The following is a 10322-nucleotide window of genomic DNA, read 5'->3' as shown; positions in this document are numbered from 1 at the left end:
AAGTGGTACCAGTGTCATTGCAGTATGTTGTCTCAGGGAAGCGGCAAAACTTGCACTCTTTTCATAGTAATTCTCGTGCAAATACTCTTGAGTTTGTTAATTCATTGAAACTGGGAGTGCATTTCTCAGTGAATGTCATGCTTCCTTAGCTCTTCTGCAGGCGAGCAATAAATAGATTTTTTTTTCTTTGTACATTCTTATGCAAAACAACAATTAACACACAGGACACTTCGGGCAGATTTATGACGACTGGCGCATCCCTGCAAATCAGCAGAGATGTGCCAGATAAGATGCGTCATGAAAGTTTACCCTTGCGCCCCAGATTTATAATGCGCCGCATCATGGCGCAAGGATAAACAGATGTGTTTGGCATCTCCCGTCGGAAGGGTGGCACATTGCTGGAGTCGTGTCGCAAGTGCGATGCAACTCCAGCCATGCTCGTGCCCTGCCCATACACAACGTGGTGTGTCAAGCCTTACGCCTGCTTCAAGCAGGCGCAATGTTTTGATGCAGCGGCGTTGAAACGCCCACCCTGCGCTGGAACGCCCGCATGAAACCTGACAATGATTTCATGTGGCGCAGGGCTTTACAACGTGACGCATCTCCCTAGATGTGTCACGTTGTAAATAGGGTGCAACGTGGCACATGGTTTACGCCACCGCTGCGTCACAAAAGTAACGCAAAGGCGGCGCAAATGTGGTGCACGGGGCCCGCACATCTGCCCCTTAGTTTATTATCAACACTGCTTTTCCCACATTGTCTAGCCTCTGAAGGATTGAAGGATTGAGGGGGGTTTGAGTGGAGTTTGCCGTATGCAAGTAGAAGTGACTGTTTTTCCTTAAACCTAATGATTTTTCAGAGTTGTTGCCTTTCGGTAGAGAGCTCTAGTCTTTAGTCACATAATGCATGCAGAGAGCCCAAGTGGACAACCCCTTCCTCCTTGAAGCTTACTATTTATGTGACATCCTGCTGCCCCCTCTATGATAACAACTTAGGAGGAGAAAACATGTGGGTTGCCTGTACACCACCAGCCTTTATTCCAGTACAACTTGCAGTGGCATGATAAAATAACAGTTTTTATCGGTGGTTCCTGGCTCTCATGGTGTAGATTCATATACCATCTCCCTCCTCATAGGCACCGGCGGAGGAAAGAGTTGCAGATGGCTCCTCGGGGGCAGTCACACAATCTGCCAATCCGGGGTCCTTTCTTCAGCGCACAAACATCGCCAATGAAGCACTGCCAGGAACACAAAGTTGGCACAATTAGAGTTATGTGTTACTACAGCATGATAACCGTGTCATTTATAGGTTGATGTGAAAGTGCTCACACCAGAACGGATGTACAAGGACATTTTATTCTTATTCTGAACTCTATGAAGCAAAATTGAAATATCCCCCTCAACTAATCTCAACTGACCCTTTAGCAGAGGCTTTTACCCCCAGAATCCACCTTGTGCAGCGAGTGTGGCAATGTGGATAAACCATTGAGCATCCACTTTTTACATTTATCAAACCTTTACAAATTCATAGCTACTCGGTTCGCATAAGGGTTTAAAACCTGTAGCAAAACTGAACATATGTTAATGGAAATATGTAAGAAAGTGCCCTCTTTTTGCATGGTTGCCCCAATTGTTGCCAAACTCCTGATGTACTTTGACTGAGTGTGCCCTGGGTTCCTGCCAAACAGGTGCCCAGGGCCTATGTTCTTTCCCAAATACTGCATTAAGGTAAAACCCAATTGGCACTCTTTGGCCACAGGTCAGTCCCTTGTAAATGGTGCCCTGGGTACCAAGGGCACTGTGACCAGGGAAAGCCCGTAAGGGCTGCAGCACTTATTGTGCCACCCTTAGAGGCCCTGTACCTTTAAACACACACACTCCCCTGGCAGGCTGCGTGTTTTGGAGCAGAACAAAGTGAAGGGTCGACATGGCACACATCCCTGTGTGCCATGTCTACAACCCACTGCCCTGGCATAGGTCAGGCACCCCTCTGGCTGGGTGTACTACACCAGTGTGAGGGTAGAGGTGCATGAGCCATGTACCCCTACAGTGGCTAAGTCAATTCTTAGACATTTCAAGTGCAGTGCTGCCATTAAGAATATATGGTGCCGGGAGTTTGTCAATACGAACTCCACAGCACCATAATGGCTTTACTAAAAACTAGGAAGTTTGGTATAAAATTTCTCAGCACATTAAACCCACACTGATGCCAGTGTGGGATTTAATGAAAAATGCACTCAGAGGGCATCTTAGAGATGCCCCCTGAAAAACAACCTAACACTAGTGTCCAGGCTTAGTGGCTGCTCGCCCGCTGCTACCACCAGACATGTTTCTCGACCGATGGGTCGAGAGCCAGCTGCTCTCTGGGGCCTGGAACAATGCACATCCTGGGACGAGGTGTCAAGCCTCCTCCCCCAGGATGGGCAGGGTCCACGAAGGTGAAGCTCAAAGGCTTGCAGCCTTTGTGAGCTACCCCAGCCATTTGCTGCTTCCAGCAACTGCCCCTCACCGGTTCTGAACCCCAACTTGGGCAGGAGAATCGGCGGGAAAACCAAGTGAGGAAGGGAGGTGTGTTCACCTGTGCCAACCCCACCCCTCAGGCGGGGGAGGTGAGGTACAGCACAACTCTGAGTCCCCGCCATCTTGCAGATGAGGGGACCCAGCCAACCAGAGAGAGGCATAAGCCCCCCTCCCACTGGAGGGTGGCATAATAGGGGGTGTACCCACCCCAAGGAAGGGTCCCATTGGTCCTGACCTTTACTAACCTGTAACGTCCCTAAATCTAGAATTTAGGGGCAACCCTACAACCCAATACCTTGCCTCCTCAGACAAGAACTGACCAGAAGACGAGAAGAAGAAGGACCGAAGAAGCTGTGCTGAAATTAAGAATAGGAGGATGCCCACTCACTTGGCCCCAGCCCTACCGGCCTGTCTGCTCCTCGAACCTGCTCCAGCAAAATCCCGGTGTGTCCTGCAGCCAGCAGCCTAAAGAACCCGAAGGACCTGCTCTGCCTTCCAAAAACAAGGCTTTGTCTCCCGTCAGCACCGGATTTGCTCACCCCCAGACTCTGACTCCGGCCAAATGGTTATTAAATAATAATACCTGTAAAAGTACAGACCGTGGAGAAACATAAGAATGTTATCCACAGAAAGTCTGGAAAATGAATCAGAATGGATGGCAGTGTAATCTATAAAAAAAAATTGTGGAACAAAGGGCAACCTTCAAAGCCCTTTACTTTGACTGGACAGTAATTCCCAATTCAGCCGGTAACAGGAGTTAAGCAGGAAAACTGGAGCTCATGTTTTTTTCACTCGCCCATTTCACCCTCCAAAAGTAGGCATAATATGTGCCTAAAGTAACCTCCCCTTACCCCTTTTATGTGTCCAAAACTCATAAATAGCTGGTACAACTTAGGGTTCAGGAAGAATTAGTAAGAAGAGAAAGATGTTAGCAAAACCCCGGATTTTGTTCCCTTATGCCTGTTGTGGGAAACCCTTATAACTAATTAACGATAATACGAGTTCGCAATTTATTTTCTGCCCTCACTGTTTCCTCCACAGGGATATGTCTAGATCTCTCAGTTCATTCTGTGTGTGACATGGAACATGTAATTATATAAAATGATGTTCCTTTCTCTTCCAGCCTTGCTTCACTCCTCTCTCACTCTCTGGTACCCTCTGGTACCCTTCTTCTTACTTTCTTCTGCATTCCCTATTTTACTTTCCAGACCCCCTTCAATGTTTTAAAGCAGCCTTCAGGCAACATCAGCAGTTGACACCCAACCACAGGGACATAACATGGTGTTTAGTAGACTACACAGCACAAATTAATGTAAAATTAGATCGAGTGAAGCTGGTTGTGGAACAAGGTAGATGCACACCAAGAACAGGAACTCAGAGGAAGAGGCTGAGCCACATCTAGGATTGAGAAGATCATGTGATTCCCAATGGAGAGACCACCATCTTGGATTGAGAAGATCATGTGATTCCCAATGTAGAGACCACCATCTTGGATTGAGAAGATCATGTGATTCCCAATGGAGAGACCACCATCTTGGATTGAGAAGATCATGTGATTCCCAATGTAGAGACCACCATCTTGGATTGAGAAGATCATGTGATTCCCAATGGAGAGACCACCATCTTGGATTGAGAAGATCATGTGATTCCCAATGGAGTGACCACCATCTTGGATTGGACACCGTCCACAGGAATTTCTTGGGCCACAAAATTACACGAAGAAGAAACCAAAGTTTGACATTCCGAACACCATACTGTGGTGAGAGTATCACCATAATAGCATGGTGGTGCTACAGTAATAACTGTTGACACTTAATAACTTGTTGTTATGCAAACGGTGCAGAATTAACACGTAAGTTGCGCTTGTGCATTAACCCATAAGGTGTGTTTCAAGTATGGTGTATTTTTACAAACATACCAACTTGTGACTTAAATATGATTGTTTATTGGTGTTCGAATGGTAAGTAGAAATGCTTCATTGAAGAGGAACCACATGTAGGCAAAGCTATTAAAAGCATTTAAACACTGCTAGGTCTATCTATGGTGCCAATTTGTCTGCCTCCTCCAAAAATACATATCTACCTAATCGCCATGTCTGTTTTTGCTCTAACACATGGATGGATTTCATTAATTTCCAGCTTTGTTCCAACACTGGATTTTCATGACAGATGAAAATACATATGATCATAGAGGTATATCCGTGGATAGTAGGAATGATAGACACAAAGATGGACTAATAGATAGATGGGCCGATAGAAGGTGCATAGGTAGATAGACAATCGGCTAGATAGATAGGCAGACATATATACAGATAGACAGATAGACAGACAGACAGACAGACAGACAGACAGACAGACAGACAGACAGACAGATAGACAGACAGATAGATAGATAGATAGATAGATAGATAGATAGATAGATAGATAGATAGATAGATAGATAGATAGATAGATAGATAGATAGATAGATAGATAGATAGATAGATAGATAGATAGATAGATAGATAGATAGACAGACAGACAGACAGATAGGCAGGCAGACAGGCAGACAGGCAGACAGGTAGATAGATAGATAGATAGATAGATAGATAGATAGATAGATAGATAGATAGATAGATAGATAGATAGATAGATAGATAGATAGATAGATAGATAGATAGACAGACAGACAGACAGACAGACAGACAGACAGACAGGATGGATGGATTTCATTAATTTCCAGCTTTGTTTCAACAGATAGATAGATAGGCAGACATATATACAGATAGACAGCTAGATAACAGACAGACAGACAGACAGAAAGACAGAAAGACAGACAGATAGATAGATATATATAAATTCTTTATTCGGCTTGTTTCACAGTGGAAAAAACCATAAAAGAGCAGAAAATCATACATTGCAAAAATGCATGTGTTACATAAAATTTCATATAAAATTCATTCCACAATATAAAAATTAGTCAGGGGATGCGAGGGGCCGTTCGAGGTTAAAACTTACGGAGGTTTTAAAGGTTCTTTCTATGTTTCATAATACATTTTAGAAAACTACTAACAAAATAACAGACATTTTCCGTTTCCAACATTTGCAGTCTTAAGAGAGCGGGTCTGCACTGTCTTAGCCCCCACGTTCTTAATATCGGTAAAAGCCAGATCTTTCTGTGGGCTTGATGGTATTTACAGAGCAGAATCACATGCAAATTAGACTGCGTTGACAGACCGTCACATGGGCAGGGGGAGAGAATGTCGCTCCAACAGTTTTGGGTTGGAAAGGTCACCATTCTGAACAAGGTATTAAGCCTGAATCTTGTGATTAGCATTCTCTCGTAGGTTGTTATTTGAAGTGCCAAGTACGGGTGGATGTCGGGGGCTATTTGAATCATATTTGCATGGATGACTGCCGTTTTTGAGGAAATGGATGCAAGTCTTAAAGTTTCCAGGTGTCTTAGTGCTTTCTGTTTAAGATCTTTTTTCGAGATGTCTGTTACTGACACCGGGTCCAAGTAGTAGTTCTCAACACCTAAGTCGTTAAAAAAATTTCTCACGTAAGAAAGCCATTTTATTTTTGTGGAGTAGTCCAAGTTCATTGTGTCTGAGATAATGGCTTGTGTCAGGGCATTTTTGTCTGACTTCCAGATTCGTTGCCACAGCATCAACGGTTCAATTTTAATTAGGTCCTCTATATAGGGTATGGCTAATTCAAGATGAATTGCATAGGTAGAGGTACCTTTGGGGGTGGCTAGCAAAAATCTTAAGAAGGCGTTTTCAGCTTTCTGGATGGGGCTAGTGTTTGTGTGACCCCAGACTCCCGCGCCATATGTTGCGATTGCCTGGCATTTGGCGTTATAGATCTTGAGGAGCTCTACTGGTGGTCTTTTACCTAATCTCTGTGAAAAGGTTGTTAGGGCAGCAATTGCCCTCTTAAATAAGTGTGCCCTAGTGTTCACTGCTGGCTTCCAGCTAAGTTGGTCATCTATCATGACCCCTAGATAGGGGTACTGAGGGGTAGCTTCGAGCTTTTGGTTGTTGAGGAGAATGGGGTGTGTTCTTTTTTGGCCTCCACCGACTGTCATGACGAACGTTTTTTTTACGTTCACCTTCAAGTCGAGGTTGCCCATGAATGAAGTATACTTGATTACTGCTTTCTGGAGTTCTCGGGGCGTTCGCGCAAGGATGACAGCGTCATCCGCATAGAGCAGGGCTGGAATCAGGCGGCGGTTTATGCGTGGGAGGTCCTGGGCCCCCCTCAACATCTCCCCCTCCAAACCATTGGTATAGAGTGAGAAGAGGAAGGGGGCCAGGACGCATCCCTGCCTGACCCCACGCCCTACGCTAAACGGTGACGTCAGCTCTCCGTTTACCCCGAAGCGAACTCTAGCTGATGCCCCGGTGTAAAGCTCTGTTAAGAGGTCTAAAATGGGTTGATCTACTCCCATCTGAGCTAAGACCTTCCACAGCTTTGCGTGCGAAACGCAGTCGAAAGCTGCGGATAGGTCGACAAAGACCATGTATATCTTAGAAGGAGTGGCCTGGGTGTATTTGCCCATTACTAAGTAGAGATTAAGGGCCTGCTCTAATGTACCAAAGCCCTTGCGGAAGCCAAATTGGATATCTGAAATTATGCCCCGGTCCTCACTCCACTGCTGGAGACGCTCTAGGATTACTCTCCCCACCACTTTCCCGAGCGAGTCCAACAGTGATATGGGCCGGTAGCATTTTGGGTCTTGGCGGTCCCCCTTTTTGAAGATGGGGACCATTATTGATTTGGTCCAGGAGGTAAGGATTCCCTCATTCGCTGCCGCTATGCAGGCTCTAGTTAGGATGGGTGCCCAGAGGTCTAGGTTGTTTTTGAAAAGGTCCACTGGGACCCCATCCGGTCCTGGAGCCTTGCCTGATTTACTGCTCTGAAGTGCCTCTATAAGGTCTGAAATATCAAAAGGGACCAAAATGGGGTAGTGTGGCTTTGAGGGCATAGGTTCTGTTGGTGAGGTGTTTTTAAAAATCTCTTCAAAATGAGAGACCCATATATTTTCATCAATGGCGACTTCTATTTTTGGGGTGCCATTATCAGTAAGGTATGGGGTTCTTACTGTGCGCCAGAAAAGCTCACTATTTTTTGAGACTGCGCCTTTATGAAGATCGTCCCATAGTTTTTGCTTGATTTGGGCAGTTCTCAGCTTTCTTTCCCCTGTGTATTGGCGCCTTAGGTGTTGGATCTGGGCTACATCTCGCGGTTTGCTTTGAAGTGCAGATTTTAATTTTTTTAGGGCAACAGTACAATTATGGTTAAACCATTTTGGTTTTGTGGAGCAGTTTGGATTGGGTTTTGAAGTAAGTAGGTCCTTTATAAAAACCAAGATTTGTTTAAAATTTATCAGGACCTCCTTGTGGCTCGATGCAAGGTCCAGGCATTTCACAATGTTTGGGTAGGCCCGTGTTATTAATTTTTTCAATATGTCAGATGGATTAATTTTTGCCCACTTGATTGTGAGACCATTGCGTTTGCCAACCTGGATCTTGTTCTGTGTAAGAGTAATCGCCATCTCCAGTTTATGAGAGGAGTTGGGTGGCATAAATAACTTTATTACTAAAGCGGAGTGGTCACTGAGGGGAGTGGCAATAACCCTGAAATCTTTGAGTTTATTCATGAGGCTTGGTGTAAGAAGTATGAAGTCTACTGTGGTTTGGTGACCTCTGCCCACATAAGTCGGAGCAAATTCATTTGGACCTGCATCTAGGTGGTTTACGATGTGGAGATCCAGGTCCGATAGGACGGTGTTAATAAAGTTTCCGGACTTATTGTGGGCAAAGTGCGCCATTGGGACGTTAAGTTCGTCCGTTATCCCACAGCGCAGTGGGTTGGAGACTGTACAGGGGTGGAGATTAAAATCTCCGCCCCAGATTAGATGGATTGCCTTATTTAAAGATCTCCGGTGGTGAATCTGGTTTAATTTATCACGAAGAGTAGTGAGAAGAATTATAAAATTTTCTTCCGATAAGTTATTATAACTATTGGTCAGGATTACTATTTCTTTGTTTACGGAGGTTAGTGAAAGAATTTGGTGGTTGGCGTCCTGAGAAAGGATAGCCACTTTATTAAGCGGTAGGGTGTTCGAGATGTAGGTTATTAACCCACCCTTTGGTCTGCCCATTGGGCTAGGTAGTGCTGGGACAGAAAAGGTTTTATAGCCTTGTAGATGTTGTTCCTCTACAGACCATGTCTCTTGCAGACAGATTAGTTGATAAGAATTTAAGAACTCCTGCGCGGAACCATCCTCGATTTTATTTCGGAGGCCTGCGGTGTTCCAGGAAAGTACTGTGATTAATGAGGGATCACCAATACATTCATCTATTGAGGCTGCAAGTTCAATGTTTTTGGGGGCTAGAGAAGTTATAGGAGACTGAAGAGAGGGAGATACCTGGGGCTCATTTGAGGGAATTTCTGTTGATGGTCAATCGACCATTTCTAGGCCATTGTATCTATTGTGTAACGTGATGTTATGCCATGGGTCCCACCGGGATTGTTCTCTGTGAGGGAACCATTGAGTATAAGGCCTTCTGTCATCCCAACGTCCACCCGGTTGGCGTTGTCTTACCGTATGCCAGGAGTAATCTGGCTCGTGTAAGTTAGGGGGACCGTGGTATCTGGGGATTAATAGTTCATCCTGTCTGGAGAATGGGGCAGACCAGGGAGGCTCCTGCTCCTGTGTGTAGCCCCCTGTCTGTCTAAATGGATAGAAGAAAGAGAGCGGTTTGATCTTGATTCCTCCATTTGGGGTGATGTCTTCCCATGCACAGACATAGTCTGTTACTCGCGGGTCCTCAAATGTGATTGTTATGCAGTCACCGGGAATGGTTTTTCTAGTACTGCCCACCCACGGTACCCTGGCAACAGATCTAATTCTTCCACGCCAGGAAGCTGGAATCGGGCGGTTGGTCTGGAGCCAGTGCTGGGCTTTATTTTTTAAGGACCAGATAGGTTCTGGGGTAGAATCTGTTAATTCGGGTACTCCAGCCATCACCGCCACGTACGGTGAGGCCTCAGGAGGGAAGTCTGCTTGGAGTCTTGGAGGACCAGTATTCCTTGCAGCATTTCTCTTGGGCCTGTCCGCTGGGGTTTTTGGTGGAGGGGGTGGAGGGGCAGGAGTTTTTGATACTGGTTTGATTACGTTCTTAGCAGGGGTTTTATTAGTAGAGATAGTAGAGATACTAGGTGCTGCCGGGATAGCGGGAACTGTAGATACCGCACCTGGGGAGGTTAGACTAATTATCTGCTGCGAGTTATTGGTAGAAGACGCGGCTGTTGCAGTGTTTACTATTTTAGATGGGTTTGATGTGTTTTTATTAACGGGGATGTTTGGTGTAGTTATCCGGAGAGTTTTTTGTTGTGAGTTAAGGAGAGATGGGTTTGCAGTAGTGATTGGTTTTTTGATGTTGTTTCCTCCTGTTTTCTGTGGGCACGATGGGTGAGCTGACTGTTGAATTTTTAGAAGTTTGGAGATTTGTGACTCTATAGTTATTAACCGATGTTCTAGTGGTTGTAATGCCTGTTTAACTATATTAGCTATTCCGGTGGGGGTTAGCTCCTTAGCCCCCGTAACCTTTGAGTCCACTTGGGCTTGTTTGTTAGAGTGGAGATCCGAGGCTATCGGGGGGGCTCTTTCCTTCTCTATCTGATGAACTAACGCTGAAATCTCTATTTGTACTGGTCTATCATCATGAATTTGTGGGGTGCTAGATGGTAGTGGGAGGCTTTCTATCGTGATGGAGTTTCTAGGCGCCCTTTTCTTACTGATGGCTCCCTCCCT

At 45.3% G+C, this 10322-nt stretch overlaps 1 long non-coding RNA gene across 1 annotated transcript in view; it reads right to left on the bottom strand.

Annotated features, from left to right (window-relative positions):
- Window positions 1-639: 639 nt before the first annotated feature.
- The window catches only part of LOC144799046 (uncharacterized), a 41849-nt gene continuing 32166 nt past the window's right edge, over window positions 640-10322 (bottom strand). Inside the window, exon 3 of the long non-coding RNA XR_013603737.1 lies at window positions 640-1237. This is a non-coding gene — a long non-coding RNA (uncharacterized LOC144799046). The remainder of the gene's footprint in view (window positions 1238-10322) is intronic.

The sequence above is a fragment of the Lissotriton helveticus genome, chromosome 12, assembly GCF_964261635.1.
Source record: "Lissotriton helveticus chromosome 12, aLisHel1.1, whole genome shotgun sequence".
Classification (NCBI taxonomy): domain Eukaryota; kingdom Metazoa; phylum Chordata; class Amphibia; order Caudata; family Salamandridae; genus Lissotriton; species Lissotriton helveticus.
Note: the sequence above shows the minus strand (reverse complement) of the source record. Positions and strands in the feature narration are given on the sequence as shown.